Source organism: Oryctolagus cuniculus, chromosome 15 (genome assembly GCF_964237555.1).
Source record: "Oryctolagus cuniculus chromosome 15, mOryCun1.1, whole genome shotgun sequence".
NCBI classification, from domain to species: Eukaryota; Metazoa; Chordata; class Mammalia; order Lagomorpha; family Leporidae; genus Oryctolagus; species Oryctolagus cuniculus.
Genome location: NC_091446.1, coordinates 9,721,428 through 9,739,430, shown reverse-complemented (window position 1 = coordinate 9,739,430; position 18,003 = coordinate 9,721,428). Strand labels below are relative to the sequence as shown.

Genomic DNA, 18,003 nt, shown 5'->3' with positions numbered 1-18,003 from the left:
ATGTGTCGAATGGAACTCCAGTGAGGCTGCAATGGTGCAGGGGTGAGGGGCAGCCTCCCAGAGAGCAGAAGAATGTGCAAGGCCACAGCCCTCACTCAGAGCTCTGGTTTATCAGTGTCTCCTTGGACAAGCCACAGCCCTCTGGATTCGGGAGGAGTGTTAGCATTAGAGTTGATAAAGTCATATTCCTCTGACGAATTCCACTGTCACCTCATTAGATCTGAAAAAGAGAACGCTTTGGGACACTTGGAGATATGTTGGGTTTAAAAAAAATCACATTTTTCTGATTATAAGGGAATGGAAAACGATCGCCTAATTGCACGGCGAGCTGTCAGGCCGGGCCGCACAGCCAGCGGGGTCAGAGCCGGAGGTCTGGCAGTGTAAACTGTCCGCCAGCCTCGAGCGCTTTCCTCCCCAAGAGGAATTGCTGTTAAAACCTTAATTGAGAGGTCAGTGGTCATAGGACAGGCAGGAGATAAGCCGCTGGCCATGTGAAGTAATGTGGACTTTGATCTGCCAGGCCTTTTGGCACAGAAAGCCAGCCAGCCCTGAGCCAGAGGTCCTCTAATCTTCTTCAAGATAAGCTGAACTCCTGGGCAGGGTGGGGGGCTGCTCCGGGCAGGGCCGGGGTCTCTCCCTGTGCTGTGGCCAACTTGGGAGGGAGTTCGCTACAGCCCAGCACCCTGGCCCCTGCTCGCCAGGCAACCTGTCCTGGTGAAGCTTGTTCAAACGGGCAGTCTGAAGAGAAGCCCGTTCTCTCTATGGGACTCGCCACCGTGTCCCGCTTTGGAAGATGTCCAGCGGACAGCCTCCTCAAAGAAGGCCGAGATCAGCAGAGAAGGGTGGCGAGGCAGGAGCAGGAGCGGGAAGACGGGGCGGGGGGTAGGAAGGAGGGAAGAGGCAATCAAGGGAGAACTGGGCGACTCTGCATGCGCAATGCCAAGTGCATGAAAACTGAAAGGATGTTACATGTAAAAGAAAAATGCACATGACAATTAAAAGGCCAGGCTTCGCTCCCCGCCCCCTCCGGAAGATTGATTTAAATAGACAGTTGCAGAGATAGGTCCAAGAAAGGGAATCTATCTGTTAGGAAAGACAGATCTTTGGAAGCTGGCAAATTCTTCCTTGCCCCCCGCACTGACCAGAAGTAGCCAGAGTGATAGATTCCTGGCGCTGGAGTCTAGACAAAGAGGAAAACACTGGGCCAACTTAGCAAACGGGGTCAAGAGCATCCCCAGATTGGGCAGCCTCCATGTTTCCTTCAGTGTCATTTTACGAAGCTTCAGTGAAGTTTTCTGGGTGCTTTGCGCATGGAGGGGAAGACGAACAGCTCCTGTTTAGAAAAGGAAGCCTGTCCGCGGGTTGCACCGTTCATGGCAGGTGCGTAACCTCTCATGCCCAAGTTCAGGAACAGGTTCTTCTACCCAGTGGGATGTCATCACCCTTGAACCGGCCAGAAGTTGTGCACCATCTACCCAACCCTCGGACCACCCATCCCCACAGCCAGGCAGGGGCTGGCCTGAGAGCGACTTCACAGCCAGGAATCACGAGCCAGTGGTGGCACCGCCAACTGGGTCCAGAGCGCTCGACCGCTCGTCCACAAGCACTGCCTTGCTTCCACTTTGAGAAAGCACACAGCTGAGGGGAAATAGGCTGAGGTTATCACCACTGTCCCCCTCTCCTTCAGACTTCCAGGGAATGATTGGATTAACACAGCTTGCCTGATTAGTAAGAGGCAGAGACAAAACTGCACCAGGATCACTGCGCGTAAGTCAGAAAACGTGCTGAGGCGGCACCGCGTGGCAGGATCTCGAAGATCACTTCCTGCTTAGAAGTTCACGGGGGCTGGGACTCTCGAATGGACAGGAACCGCACCGGCACCTCTCACCCGGGAGGGGATTCTCACAGAGGGACATCCAGGCCCATCCGAGCCTGCACACATCACCCAGCGGATGGAGTCGTCACCTGCTAAAATGCCACCGCTTGCCATCGCGGAGGGATGACGAGATGGCCGCTGATCACGTTGCTGTGTTTTGCTCTGCCACTCCCATCTCAGTGGCCGAATCGAGTCCCATGGGCATGCTTCAAAAGGCAAGAGCAAACTAGTAACCATCTGAATGGCTTTCCTTGGGAGACCAGAGAGAGAAGGTTTTCAAAGAGGATGATCCGTTTGTATCCTTTACTGCCGATAGTCACGGATTTGAACTTGTTGGCGTCATTCTTGAAACACGTATCCAAAATGCTGTGTGGCATTCCACCGAGGAATGCCATTGTCTCAGTGTAGTGGGAGAAGCAGAAGCCGAATGACACAGGGCTCCCTCCTGCAAGGGGATGGGGCAGACAGGGAGGATGCTCAGATGGGAATGCCGCATCTATCGACAGCACGACGTCCCCAAACCCCCAAAACTGTGTTCTCTCCCTCAGAACCAGCCTCCTTCCCTGTCTACGTTTCCTGCTCAGAAAGGGGAGAGGGAGGAAAGAGAGAGAAACTAGAAAGGGCAAGGCAGGAAGCTGCAAGTGGCCAGAGAGACAGGTAGGAAGCGTGGTGTGGCCCAATACAGAAATCAAAGAACTTTATAAAAAAGTCTCCAGTTCCCCAGATGTTACGGCATTTCCAAATAAACCCCAGAGCCTCATGCCTGGTGCCCTTTCTTCCTTCTCAAATTCCTGAGCACACTCCTCATGGAGATGCTGAAAAACAGATCTCTTAAGTATGCAGACATTAAAGGACAATTGCTAAGCGCTAAGCATTTCTCAACGAGACCAAAGCTCCCTGTTTTGATAATTATTTATCTCCAAAATATGCATTGCCTCATTATTATCATCAATGGAATATTTTCCCAAAGGAAAGAAATTAATTGCCCACCAGAAACGTTTTGACATGTTTACATGTGTTTCTTTGTGTAAGCACCAGAGTAAGTGTGTGGGAGCCTGTTTATAAGTGAGTAAAGTGTTGGTAAACTCTGGTTTGACACTGATAAGGTTCATATTGAAGTCATCACTGAAACTGTTGCTTAAATAACAAACAGGATCTCTGGTCCCACCCTCTTCCAAGCTTGCTTCCCAAGAGTAAGAAGGGTACATTGCAACCAGGAGAAATGCAAGACCACCAGAAAAGGTGGCCGCATCACTGTGGCATCTGTTGCCACATTTAGAGAGAAGCAGCCCTTAGAGACTGGAGAACCTCCTGACACAGACCCTCCCTTGGATCCAGCAGGGGCAAGTCCCTGAGCATTCGTTTTCTCCTTTTGCAAAATGGTGACAGCTCATATTGCTTCTCCTACAGTGTTTCTGCCAGGATTAGGTGAGATAAAGCTTGGAAGGCACCTTGAGCGGTCCTGGCATGGAGCGAGTCCTCGGCAGGTTGGCTAATGGCCACTGTGGTCAGGGAGACTGAGTGTTCTCCTGAAAGACCTCGGTCATCACAAGGCCTTGAGAGGCCGGATCTTGCCAAGAGGGCACCTTGCACTTGAGTGCTCAGCAGGGAAGGATGGACTGCAGATCTGGGGGTGCAGGAGGTAGCTCTGGATTGGGGTGCTCTAACGTAAGCCACTGCCATCGCCTGGACCCCAGCTTCCACACCCCGAAGCAAGAGAGCCGATCTACCCTAAACCACAGCGTCTGCCCTTCACAGGACACCTGGCCAAGAGCTGGAGCAGGGACAGTTGCTAAGGGCAGCAACACTGAGTTTTGTAGAGACCTGCTGGGGAGGACTCTCCTCCGTGTATTCCAGGCACCTCCCACGTGAAGGGGGCCTTTGCACCAGGGACCCTGCTCAGCTGGCACTGGGGCTGTCACCATGGTACCTCCCTGGAGCAGAAGATCAAAAACTGCTCGTGGACATCTCTTCTACGGGATTCCAGCATCCCCACCCAGAGAGTCCTGGTGCCCCGTCTGTACTACGCTTGCTGTAAGATCCCACCCACACGCACGGCTCTGTGGCGGGACACTTCCCAAATACTCATGGAGAGCTGACACTGGGCTAAACACAGAAGAAGCACGATGAACAAGCCTGGCCCTGGCCTGCAGACGTGCACGTGAAAATGACGTCAGCCTGGCAAGGTTGCATGTGGCCCCTGCTTCTCTGCTGCTACTCTCATGAACGCAATGACCCTCAGCAGCTTTCCTAACCTGTGAACGTCACTTCCACTGCGAAATAGGACAGTAATAATGCCCACTTCCTCTATTGTTGGGGGACTCGGATCCAATAACTCACAGAAAGCTTCTAGAATGTTACCACAGACTTGGCACTGACACCATGCAAGTCCTTTTCCCGGCCGGCGCCACGGCTCACTAGGCTAATCCTCCGCCTTGCGGCGCCGGCACACCGGGTTCTAGTCCTGGTCGGGGCGCCGGATTCTGTCCCGGTTGCCCCTCTTCCAGGCCAGCTCTCTGCTGTGGCCAGGGAGTGCAGTGGAGGATGGCCCAAGTGCTTGGGCCCTGCACCCCATGGGAGACCAGGGTAAGTACCTGGCTCCTGCCATTGGATCAGCGCGGTGTGCCGGCTGCAGGGCGCTGGCCGCGGTGGCCATTGGAGGGTGAAACAATGGCAAAAGGAAGACCTTTCTCTCTGTCTCTCTCTTTCACTGTACACTCTGCCTGACAAAAAAAAAAAAAAAAAAAAATCCTTTTCCCATGGCAGCTGAGTGAGATGGGTACGGGGCTGTCATACAGCTCATGCTATTTGTCCCTGTGTTGCAACAGTGCTTGTCCACCTTCGGGGCTGGCCAGTCCTGACCCAGTTCCAGGACCAAGACTGTCCGATTGTGTTGGCGTTGGCTCATTCACCACACAGCGCCTGAGTGAACAGCTTGCACAAACATCATTATGTCTGGACCAGACGCCAGCAAGTACCCCTCAGCTCGGTGCTGCCTGCGAGCCAGCGTTCCAGTCTTTTCATCCACGCGGGGCTGCGATGGCGGAAGGTCTTCCCCAGCCTTGGAGGAGAGACAAGGGGCTGGCTTCTGTCCAAATGCAGCCTGTGCCTGAGGCAGCCACTCAACAAACCAATGCTCCAGGCTGGCTCCCGGGCTCCCAGGTCACGGCCAAGCCCAGGCAGACAATAAAAGGCGAGAGAATGCCACCCTCCAGTGGGCGGGCAGCACCCAGGAGGGGAGCCCTTGAGTCACTCACTTCATTGTTACAGACACAAGGAAAGAAAGTTAGTCCTTTTATTCGGGCACCAACTATTAAAGCAAGAAAGGAGCCGAGCTCTGTGGCGGCCCTCCCGCCAGCTGCCCGCTGGCATGCCCTGTCTACGCCACTGCTGCCTGGTAGCGTTTGTTTGTGCAATAGAGGCTGAAATGGATTCTATCTGGCCAGGAAACATATGCATTTGATAGGCTCATGTCTCAGCTTCTTTGTAATCACTACAGCTCACACCCTTGTAATTTTCTTTTGCTCCTTTGGAAGGCACCAAGAAACGGCTGTGTGTTCCCGGCAGCCAAACCTGACTTACAAAAAACAAGACAAAACAAACACAACTCTCTCTGTGCCGTTTTGTGTGTGAAGGTAGAATGGCAGGGACTGTGTGTTTCTTTCTTTCCAGACTACAAAGCTGCACAACAGTGTCCACTTTGGCTCAGTGCAAACACGGGCTGCCCTCCCCTGCCAGTCCTGCTCTCATGGGACCTTCTGTGTCCCTTGCAGGCAGCTTCGATCCACACTCAGCCAGAGTGGGAGTCCTTGGCATGGATCTGTCTTCCCCTTCCATGCGGAGGCCGTGGCTACGCCTAAAACTTTTCCACTTTCCCTTGACAGGCAGGCAGGGTGCACGACGCACACTTGGTGCTCAGAGATGCTTTGGGGGTTACCGAGCCCAGCTCACTGCACACAGTAAGGTTAACTTCCATTCCCTGAGCACCTGCAGGCTGGGTGTTTCCAGATGTCGCCCCTGTTCCCAGCACTGCGCCCACATCACGGAAGAAGTGGAGGTTCTCGCTGAAACTCCAGGGACACTTGGGTCTCTTAAAGGAGCAGGCGACTCTACACATGAGGGTTTGATCTCTCCAACCAAACCGCTCTACTGAGCGCCCTATGGCAGCCGTTCCCCTCCGCGGTGCTGGGTCAGATTCCTCAGTCAGCTGTACCGCGAGTAGCGATTTCCAGTAAGAGTTTAAGCAGCTATGCTGTCGATGTTTTTAAAACACACACAAAAAATTACAGCAGAATTCAAGTCGGCCACTAACGACCTGTTTTCACTCACTGCAATCTCACTGGTTTTACGAGGGGAGCAAGGGGTGGAGATGTGGAGGGCTGGGGGCGGGGTCCCTCTCCCTCCCTGTCCTGGCCACACCCCAGGCACAGGGAGCCACTGCTGTTGCTGTCCCATTCCTAGTCGGAGGAACACGTTCGTGGAGGGCTGAACTTGGAGTTCAGAGGCTTTAGGAATCAGGGTTGCCCCATGGGTTGTGACCGTCACCTACACCGGGGCCGTGGAAGAGATGTCAGACCAATGCCTGTTAAAAAGCTACTCCTCACTCAGCCCCATTAAAAAGCACCCAATCCCATATTACAAAGACCACATGGAGACTATTTTTTGTATGTTTCTCCATACCTCTTACTTCCACTTATTCTCAAAACTTCCCTAAAAGTAGACCAGATAAATATCAACCGTCCCATTTTATGAATGATAGAATCTGAGGCAGAGGCTTGTTCCCAGTGCCTTGATAGCTTTGCAGACCTCGATGACTTGAGTGTTTCTGTATTCCAAGGACCCATCAGACAGACAGGTGTGGCAGATCCACCCACTTTAAGCAGTGCCCAGTTTTATACAAACAAGCAGAAGAGCAGAGGTACCATCTTGGCTTTCATAACAGAAAGAGAAGCCTTGGGCTATAGATGAGGTATATTGTTGTACTAAGAGACAGGCTTCTGCATGCATTGTTTGGGGGGTTCCTCTTGTTTTTAGTAATAAGCATTTCTGCATGAATGCAGAACCACCACACATAGACACATCCAAAGGGGCACAAAGCGCCTTGGCAAGCCGTCAGAATCCACGCCTTTTTGTCTCATTTCCATTTCATAAAAAGTACATGTACAGGGACTGAGCAAAGATGTGTGAATGCAGGGACCCGGGAAACACAGAGGCATTCAGGACTCAATTTTTGCTGTTGAGGATTTATTCTAAAGAACTTGGCAGAAAAAAAACACGCTCACTTTTAAACAGTGTGGATAAGACCATAGAGCTAGTTTGCTCTATTGAGTACATTACTTGAAATCTTAAAAATAATTAAAAAAAACTCCAAAATTTTAAAAAACTAGACCTTTGTGGAAATTGAAAATTACTGAATGATTACCAACATATTGAAATCGTTTCAGCTCCAAGATGCACACCAGCGCTGTCGTGTGAGGCGCCCAGGAACAGCGTGCGCCCTGCGGACTCCACCACGGACCCCACCCCAACAGGCACACACCACGGGGGAGGGGCCATCACAGCTTCCTGCCACTGCAACACTTTCTTTTTGTTTGTTTGTTTATTTTGCTCAAACTGCAACACTTTCAGCATGCTCCCTCCTTCACCAATTTCACCGGGACCATGTAAAGATGTGGGGACACTGGATGGCCAAGGGTTCATAAGGAGAGGAACTCTTCCTTCTTCCTCCCAAAACAGGGGGCAGGAGCTAGAGGTTGAACGGCTCGCCTAACTGAAAAGGCCAGAAACTGACAGCGAGGCAGGGCTTGGCCAGACATATGACCAAGTGTCATCCGTCCATCGTTTCACTCAGCTCTCCTGACGTGGTGGTGGTGAATTTTACAGACCAACTTGCCTGGGCCACAGGGTGCCCAGTTATTGGTTTACACATTAACAGGATGTATCTGCAAAGTTGATTTTGGATGAGATAAATATCTGACTTGGTATAATAAATACAGCTGGTCAACCTCCCTCAACACGGTGGGCTTCACCCATCCCACAAAGGCCTGAATAGTACAAAAAGCAGGATCCTTCGGTCATCAGGAGGAAATGCCCCCTGCCCACTGCCTTGGTCTGGGATCTGAGTCTTTTCCAGTCGGACACCCTGGACTGAGACATCCGCCCTTCTCCCGTGGGTCTTATGCTGGCCTGAGGCCTGGAACTTAACGTTACAGGACCACGACCCAGTGACTAGACAGGGGCCTTTCCATTTAGTCTGACTTCACTGAACTTCCCCCCTCCCCCTGCACGTGGCTCCGGACCACGTAAACTGCTGAGCCCCGACTCCCGCGGCTGTACAGTAAGGGCTACATTTAGATTGGGCACCACGCGTGTGAGCGCCTAGGAAAGTACCTGCCATACAGGAACAATATTCAATGACCAGTAGCTGATCTTACAAGACTTGAGGGTTAAGTCACAGCTGTAAAGTTAACTCAAGCCAGCGATTCTCAACCCTCGTTTATCCCCTAAATGGCTACAGAATGTTATCCAACCGTTGCAGAAGTCCACACTAGCAAGAAGTAGGGAGACCATTCCCCTCCGTGCGTTATCTTTAGGTCATATTCCCAGAGGAAGGGTGTGCATTGAAAACACCCCCTGCTGGCTCTGATGGGCAGTTCAGCCTCCCCACCCACCTTGGGAATCACCGATGAGCCGCTGAACTAGCTTATTAGTGCATGCCACAGCAAAATTACCTTTAATGTCATCTCCAGCCACAAACAATTTTAAAATGGAAAAGCATCTTCCAGAATCAGCGTGTGATCCTCCCCCAGCAGCAGAGAGATAATTCACAGTTACACGTAAGGTTCTAATCATAACCCGTCTCCAGCGTAACCACAGTGGTTAAGAACGTGCCCTGCTATTTTAAGTCCCTAATTATTTTTTTAATAGTACTATCATTTCTTTCCATTAAGTCTGTGTCAATGAACTAGAGCTTGGCCAAAAACAGTGAAAACACATGCCGTCAAAAGTTGACTGATACTAGAAGTATGCCTTTTTGCTTAATCTCTGATACCAAAATGAAAGGGATAAGAGGAGTCAGGAAACACAACAAATGACAACTATTAATTTAGCGGCAGCGACGATTTGCATAGCAATGCGGGAAATGCGGTGCTGTGGCCGCGTGTGCTCTATCATTACAGCCCTGAGCATGCGCAGAGCGTGACTGCATCCCCCCAGTTCACACTTCTTGATAACTAAGCTGTCTCCAGGAAATGAATTATTCCATGGGCCCAAATCAAGTCCTCCATCTGAGTGTGTTTCTTTTTTACAAAACCATCATTTTCCCCGTAAACAGTAATTGGAAGAACAATATGTAGACACCACATTCACTTTGGTTTGGCCCTGTATTTTTTTTTTTTTTTCAAAGATTTACTTCCTAATTGGCTGCAATGGCTGGAGCTGCGCCGTTCTGAAGCCAGGAGCCAGGAGCTTCGTCCGGTCTCCCACGTGGGTGCAGGGGCCCAAGGACTTGGGCCATCTTCTACTGCTTTCCCAGGCCATAGCAGAGAGCTGGATTGGAAATGGAGCAGCCGGGTCTTGAACCGGCGCCCATATGGGATGTCGGTGCTTCAGGCCAGGGAGTTAACCCACTATGCCACAGCGCCGGCCCCATGGCCTCGTATATCTTGAAGTACTTTTTTTTTTTTCTCCAACCCTTTTCACCACAGTTCACAGAGATGGTGATCTCAGTTCACAACCGTCACCAGGAAACCCAATCTTGGGAATTAACTGGCTGAGTACCACGCCAGATCCTACCCAGGGACATGGCGCCAATAGGTTTCTAACCCAAGGTAAATTCCAGAAACAGAAGCATAGTAGGAAATCAGAGAAGGGTGTGTGTGTGTGTGTGTGTGTGTGTGGAATAGTAACATAACAGAAAGGGAAGAAAAAGTCTAGAGGTTGAAGATTTTACTTCAAACTTTTGGATGAACCGAGTGCTGTTTCTCCTCTTCTCTCCTAGCCTTTGTAGCCAAGGCGTCTACTCAGATGTCCAGGACCACACAGTACTTCCTGTGGCCACCTGTCCAGTCTCTGCATCTTCCAGATCCTACCCCCCCTCCCCCCGCATCATTCAGCCCCACTGGAAGGAGCAGCACAGATTCCAGCGCTCAGGAAACTGTCCTGGATCCGTGTCAACTTCACAGGGCCCCTCACTCGCTACCTGACGCCTCTCAGAACCTCTGTTATGACTGCTTTGTTTTCCCATTTCATCTCTTCCTAAATACTTCATTTCCCAACTATGTATAGGAAACAAAACACATTTGGGAATAAGTGAAACAGATCATTTTCCCACTATCACAAAAAGTCTCCTGGATGGTTTACGTTCAGTGACGCCATCCCACATTCAATAATTGGCAAGCACGGAGGGAATGGGCGTGAGGCTGGGGGAGCTGGGAGAGGAAACAGAACAACTGGAGAAGTACGGACAATTCTGTCTCAGTGCCCGCCTTGACACCTGCACACACATGAACAGGGCGAGTCTCTCAGACGTATTCTTCCCCACAGCATGTCAGCTGCTTCGTGTGGTGCCCAAAAACCAGCAGCTCCAACTCTAGGGCGGAGATGGAGTGTGGGACACATCGAAAGACCAGCGTCCATGCACATCAACGCCAACACGGCACCTGTCGGAGCGCGCAGGGACATTTGAAAGCAGGAGACTTTTCTCTTAGTGCTGCTGCTCCTTAGGACCCGACACCCAGGGCAGCTGCTTCTTCCCAGGAGGGCTCCCTGCTCTGGTCTCAACGTGGTTCGTGAGTCCCCAAGGGTTCATGCACTGGAGGCTTGGTCCCTGGGTGGTGAGGGGGAGGCTGTGGATCCCTAAGAGGTGGGGTGGGAAGCCACCAGGGTGCTGCCCTCTGAAAAGACGGGTGGTTCTCAGGGGACTCTGGTTAGCTGGCTCACTTTCTTTCTAAGATTAATTATTTAGTTGAAAGGCAGAGACACAGAGTGGGAGGGAGGGGAGATGGGGCGGGGGGAGAGAGAATCTTCCATCTACTGGTTCACTGCATAAATGGCTGCAATGGCCAAGTCAAAGCCAGGAGCTTCATTTGGGTCTGTCACGTGGGCCATCTTCTGCTGCTTTCCCAGGCACAATAGCAGGCAGCTGGATAGGAAGTGGAGCAGCCAGGACATGAACTGGCACATATATGGGTTATTAGCATCACAGGTGGAGGCTTGACCCACTGTGCCACAGTGCCGCCCCCCCCCCCATTAGTTATCACAAGGGAATGGTTATAGAAGATCACCCATCTTGCCAGGTGATTCTCTCTTGCACCTGCCATGAAGCCGTCCACTGTGGGGTCCCTCACCAGATCAGAGGATACTTGATGCCATGTGTTTTGGACTTGTAATAAACCTCTTTTCTTTATCCGCTATCCGGCCTCAGAGGCTATGTTTTAGCAATGGAAAATGGACGAATACACTGCCCACGGGCGTGGAATGGGGTCCTTCCTTCCCGCAGGGCATCTATTTGCTCTGCACTCAGTGTCACCTAATAACCCCCCAAGCTGACAACAGCATGAAGCTCAGAAGGGGCGGCCCAGCCACTCGGATACGCTGCCCACTCCCAAGGACCCACGAGGGAAACTGCTGGGGTTACGTGGTCTCTGGATCCTGCAGCCTGGGTGGACTGTGCTGCAAGACAGGGGCAGGGAACCGGCTGGGTTGGGCATTAAGCTGACGCCTGAGTCCCAAGTCCTCCCCACTCTCCCTCCTCACCACAAAGGGCTTCTTTCAATACCAGGGATCCTCACGACCCAACTCTGCTGCAACACTTTCTTCACTTGACGTGAGTCCAAGGCATTTCCCCTGGGGACCTCGGGTCACGTCAGAAGTGGCTCAGAGCTGGTGAAGGGAGATCTGGGCCGAGTGGGCGATCTCATTTTATGACGTGTTTTCCACTCAGCTGGCCAGGATCTTATCTTCTCTCTGACTGCATTTTGCTGTGGTGTTGGCGAAGACACAGCACAAAGTGTGTGAGCAGCATAAACTTCGCACAAGCCCATGACTGCCAACCCAACCTGGGATGCTCCGAGATCCGGTTTACATTTGGGATGCGTAGTGCGTTCTGTGGCCGCGAGGATATCGGAGAGTCACAGGTGTTCACGACCCCGACGAGGTGGCGATGCTACGGGCCACAGGGAGAGGAGCGAAAGGCACCTCCCAGGTACAGTCTCCCTGAGAATCCACTCGTCTGCACTGGTTTTCACACCCCCTCCATGAAAAGCGCATTCCAAGAACAGGTCTGCTACTTTCAGAAATAGCCATAAAAATGGACCTATGTGACATTGTAAAAAATCTTGCCAGTGAGATTCCAAAGACGCAACTCAGCCTTGAACCGAAATCAGGCCTTAAACATGAGCTCAGCAAAACAGCACGGAAGTAAATCAATCACGTACGCTGCATGTTTCCATCAATACGCCAACAATAATAAAAATGTAGGTGTGGTCTTCAGACGCCAGTGTTTTCTACATTAAACTCCCTGTAGCACTTTCGAATTGAGTTGGAGAACCAAATAAAGCAGTTTGTGTATTTATGGGATTCTTTGCTTCAGAAACTTTTCGACTCAAGTAAAATGCATCCCATATGTGTGATAACCAAGCTGTGAGTGCTTGGGGCGTGCGTCTTCCTTGCACACCAGTTTGCAGTTAATAGACATTTCAAGGGACAGTTTTCTAAGCTTCACCTCCCACTTCTTCCAGACAAGATGTGCTAAGAAAAAAAATGGAACTAGGAGGAAATATATCCACACTATTTCTAACCAAGCGTAGTTCAGATCCCGGAGGAAACTGGGAACACCTTCGTTTGCCTCCTCTGCTCCAAGTCCGAGGAAACCACCCTGGGCCTGGCGTTCTCTGATAGCTGTGACCGACGCAGATCAGGGGCAGCCTCCGTCAAATGACAGGCACTGAAGGGTATTAAAACCCAGAGACCCCACATTCGGAAATGACGTCACTTTCAGAAAAAAAATGCTGTGACAAGGAAACAAGCAATTCACAACCCTCCCCCTCCCCCCAACTCCCGGCCCCCAGGCCCACCTGGGGAGGGACTGTAGCTGTGCTTGGGTCCATCCATCAGATGTTTACTGGGCATCCAGGGGGTAACATCAGGCACAGTTGGCCCCAAGGATGGGGCTGGAGATGGCTCTGGGAGGCCATCCAGGGACTCACATTTCAGGCAGGGGTGTGTCAGGGAGACCCCCTGGAGGTGCTCACTGAGCTTAAAGATAAGCTGGAGGCTAGGAGAGAGAGAAAGGAAATAGTGCCAGGCACAGGGGTCAGCAGGGCAAGAGCAGGGGAGAGAGCCAGGCCCCTTCTCCCAGGGGCAGCTGCGCGGGGGAGGAGGAGGAACAGGGCCCAGCTGCGGCTGGAGGGCGGCTGCTCAGACGCCAGGGCCCTGCAGGACAAGCACAGGAGGCAGCGCTGCTTCCTGAGGGAGCGAGGGCCGAGGGGAGGTCACCAGCAGGCTGGGCAACCTTGCAACGATACGGTGGCCTCTGGGTTTTCACCAGGGCGGCAACAATGGCCCTTGGCAAAGCAACCTCGCCTTAAGGAGAGCCAGGTCCTTGCAGTCCCACAGGGCCGGCTGCCCTACCCAGAGGTGCCACTTGCTTTCCTGCACACAAGTGGCTCACGTGCCGAATGGTGTAGTCCTCAGGTGGAAACCATGCGGAGACCCAGCTGACCCCTGGGTCTCCCACCACGGCGGGCCAACGCCATCAGACCCGGTCACCCGCAAGCTTGTGCAAGCCCTTGGCTCTGGGGGGCTTGCAAGAGGGTGCTTTAAGCCTTCCTCCTCCAGGTTCCTAGCTCTTCCAAGTGCTAGGGATTCATCTTTAAATCAGATGGAGCACAGCGAGTATTCAGAAGACAGAGAATGTCGCAGCACGCAGAGCCATTCCCGGGTCTGCACCTCTTCTACTCTGAGGGTGCCCCCATCCCCTACCCCGACTGAGACCCTCCTACTAAGGCTTGTGAAAGCAAGAATTCATCGTTGGTTTTCCTTCCTGGCCTCTGGGGTAGAGGCTGTGTGCAGTTAAAAATGGGGGGCTGGCTCTGTGGCGTAACGGATTAAGCTGCCACCTGCAACGCAGGCATCCCATATGGACGCCGGTTCAAGTCCTGGCTGCTCCACCTCTGATCCAGATCCTTGCAAATGTGCCTGGGAAAGCAGTGGAGGATGGCCCAAGTGCTTGGGCCTCTGTACCCATGTGGGAGACCAGGAAGAAGCTCTGGCTCCTGGCTTCAGCCTGGCCCAGTGCTGGCTGTTGTGGCCACCTGGGGAGTGATTCAGCAGACAGAAGATCTCGGTCTCCCTCTAACTCTGACTTCCAAAATAAGTAAATCTTATTTATGTGTGTGTGTGTGTGTGTGTAAAGAATATCCTGATATATGCCAGAAAATATGAGTTACACACTAAAGAAAAAATGCCTCGGAAGGCCCCGTGCTGGTTCTTAATCCTAACAGTATCGAATTGAGCCCTGGCCTCTGTGCGCCCTGCTGGGGTGAGGCATCTGTGAGTGTGAGACTGTCCCGATGATAACCTCTTTATCTGCCAGGACACCAAAGCCCAGGCTTAGGACACAGTGGCGCTCGCATCAGTTGAGGGAAACTAGGCAGCCTGCACATTGGCCTGAAAGCTTCCCGGATAACCCGAGAAGTGACAGGAAGCAGGGGCTATAAATAAAGTTCAGTGCCCCAAAGACAGAATATACCCGACTGGCTTTGCTTTGAGCCACAGAATAATTCTTTTTCATGCTCTATAGCAGAGGAGCCTGGGGAAGTCTTTTCTGGTTTTGTCTGGCTTACTGAAAACGAATTCCAGATAGGGTTCTCAGGCCATCCCACTGCATAGTGCTTTAAGGATTAAAGCTTTACAGCAACACACACCAGAGTCGAGTCTCACTTGTGTTTTTAAGAACCAAGGACAAGTTAAGGAATGACCTGAGCCCGCTGTTAGTAGCCTCCACATGCCCTAACACTGTACCTTTTACTAGGGATATTAAATGGTTTAAAATGGATGTGTAGTCATAATGTTCATAAGATTTTTTTTTTTTTACTTTATACAATTTAAACACATTTTATCGCAAATAAACCTGGAATGGTTCAGTCCATGGCAAATGGGCCTCGGGGGTCTCCCAGTACCTTGTGAATATCTTGGAGTATCTGCAGAGGGGACCTAGGCTGATTCCTCCAGGGTGGTCCCTACGGCCCTGAAGCTCAACCAGTGAGCAGAAAAGCTGATGGCACCCAGGAACCTTGATTTTTGACACCTGGACTAGACCAACCAATCAGTGCATTTGTCTGTCACAGCAAACATTTGTTGTTCTAGCGCCTTCCCGGGTCCACGACTTCCCTTCTGCTGACACTTGCACAGTGTCAGGACTTCTGCACCATGAACGCAGGTGCCCCGGTGGAGACAGCTCCAGCCGGGCATCCAGAGGAGGCCACTGACTCAGGCCTGGCAAGCCCACGCAGCACCACATTTTCCCTGCGGGGTGATCGGTCTGCAGACATTGTGATGTTGCTATCCGAGCCAGTGAAGGCCAATGACTCTTGCAGAGAGGTCCAGTTGCTCCTACTGCATCAGCACTCGCACCAAAGTGAGGCTCGGGTGGTCATCCTGCCACCGCTGGGCAAGAACGCCCTGAGCACAGAGCTCGCCCTCTACAGAAAGGGTAGTGGGAGGTGGAGAGTGGGCTGCTTCCCGAGGGCATCGTCTGCGCTCCTGGCTCCTGGGCATGTGAAATGACACATCCACAAACTTTTACACAAACTCATGATAGCAAGTTTCCCATCTGTGCTAAAGCAACTTGAGACAGACTTTGTGCCGTTTGCAACAAACGGAGTCTAAATGGGTACAATTATTCTAAAAAGTAGGAACTCTTGAAAACACAACTTTGAGCAATGGCATTTTTGAAAAAAAGATTTATTTATTTATTTATTTATTTGAAAGGCAGAGTTACAGAGAAAGAGGGAGAGACAGATCTTCCATCTGCTGCTTCACTCCCCAGGTGGCCATAACCATCAGTGCTGGGCCAAGGCCAAAGCCAGGAGCCAGGAGCTTCATCTGGGTCTCCCAGGTGGGTGCAGAAGCACTTGGGTCATCTTCTACTGCTTTTCCCAGGCCATTAGCGGGCAGCTGGGTCAGAAGTAGAGCAGCCAGGACTCAAACTGCTGCCAAGTGGGATACCAGGGTATCGGGAGGGAGCTTTTCCCACTTGCACAGCGTCATTCCCTGAGCACCGACTTTGAGGGACAGGAAGCCAGAAAGGACTCAACCGCACTGCCAGGTAGGACTTATTTTCTTGTCAAGAGCATCCAAGTACGGAAGACGCCCTCTCAGTGGCTGTATTGCTCTTAAAATTCAAATTCAAATTTTTCAAAAAGCAAAGACCCTAAGACAGCACGTTAAACCAGCAAAGTGAGGCAAACATGAGACTTGGGCCTAAGGAAACAAAATGAGGAGAGTGGACCAAGGAGCCTCTGAGGCCTAACAGGCATGACTTAAAGTCAAAACAGGGTTCAGTCCTAGCAGCAGCTTGTACAGGGAGAACTCAGGACAAAATCGGTGGAAGTGACCCAACTATTTAAAGATGCTAGAGAGGCCGGCGCCGCGGCTCACTAGGCTAATCCCCCGCCTTGCGGTGCTGGCACACCAGGTTCTAGTCCCGGTCAGGGCGCCAGATTCTGTCCCGGTTGCCCCCCTTCCAGGCCAGCTCTCTGCTGCGGCCAGGGAGTGCAGTGGAGGATGGCCCAAGTGCTTGGGTCCTGCACCCCATGGGAAACCAGGAGAAGCACCTGGCTCCTGTCATCGGATCAGCGCAGTGCGCTGGCCGCAGCGGCCATTGGAGGGTGAACCAACGACAAAAGAAAGACCTTTCTCTCTGTCTCTCTCTCACTGTCCACTCTGCCTGTCAAATAAATAAATAAATAAATAAAGATGCTAGAGACCAGCTAAGGGGAGGGAGAACAGGAGGGGATTTGGCCCTTACAGATGCGAGGTGCATTGGGTGAGACTTTTGTAGAACTTTTTCTTGGGGGCACTCCCCAGTCAATACAGAGCTGAGTGGCAAGAATTCAAGCAGAAAGCCACAGACTAATTGGTTTGATGTGTTAGAAGATAGAATCTTGGGTGGCCCAGGAATCTAAAATTTGAGGGAAGCAATTACAGAAACCAATATGGAGGTGCCCTCGCTTGCATATACATTTTCATCAAGTCCTTGGCTGGCCCTGCTCTGGACCTGCGAGGGAAACTCTGGATACTGCCAGAAAAAAATAATCAAAGCCTTGGGGCCGGCGCTGGGGCGCAGTGGGCTAAGCCTCCTCCTACAGCACCGGCATCCCACATGGGTGCTGGTTCGTGCCCCGGCTGCTCCTCTTCCAATCCAGCTCTCTGCTATGGCACAGGAAGGCAGTGGAAGGTGCTTGGTCCCCTCCATCCATGTGGGAGACCTGGAAGAAGCTCCTGGCTCCTGGCTTTGGATCAGCTCGGCTCTGGTCATTGTGGTCATTTCGGGAGTGAGCCAGCAGATGGAAGACCTCTCCCTCCCTCTCTCTCTCTGGCTCTACCTCTTTCTGTAACTCTTTCAAATAAATAAAATAAACCTTTAAAAAAATAATTGGAATCCTATAATGGAGAATGCAACTGAGAATCAAGATGCACTTAGATGTGTAGCAGGAGAGAACGCCTCAGAATGAAGACCCAAACCCACAGGCTGGAAGAACACAGAACATTCGAGAGAAGTTTATTTTCATTTTACTTGAAGAGCAGAAAGAGAGAGAAAAAGAGAAAATCAATCGATTGATCAGTCGTCCATCTGCCGGTTCACTCTCCAAACACCTTAAACAGCCAGGGCTGGGCCAGGCTGAAACCAGGAGCCTGGATTCAGTCTAAGTCTACCCAAGTTATCGAGCCATCGTCTGATGCCTGCAAGGCTGCACATTAGCGGGAAGCTGGCACTGGGAGCAGAGCTGGGCTCAAAGCCGGGCGCTGTGGCATGGGATGCAGGTGTCCCGAGGATGCAGGTGTCCCAAGCAACACAAATAACCACACCACAACCACACTCGAAATGAAAACACATCCTTGTT

At 51.7% G+C, this 18,003-nt stretch overlaps 1 long non-coding RNA gene across 1 annotated transcript in view; it reads right to left on the bottom strand.

The window, feature by feature from the left end:
- Window positions 1–1,585: 1,585 nt before the first annotated feature.
- The window catches only part of LOC138845470 (uncharacterized), a 42,664-nt gene continuing 26,246 nt past the window's right edge, over window positions 1,586–18,003 (bottom strand). The window contains exon 3 of the long non-coding RNA XR_011382754.1: window positions 1,586–2,321. This is a non-coding gene — a long non-coding RNA (uncharacterized lncRNA). The remainder of the gene's footprint in view (window positions 2,322–18,003) is intronic.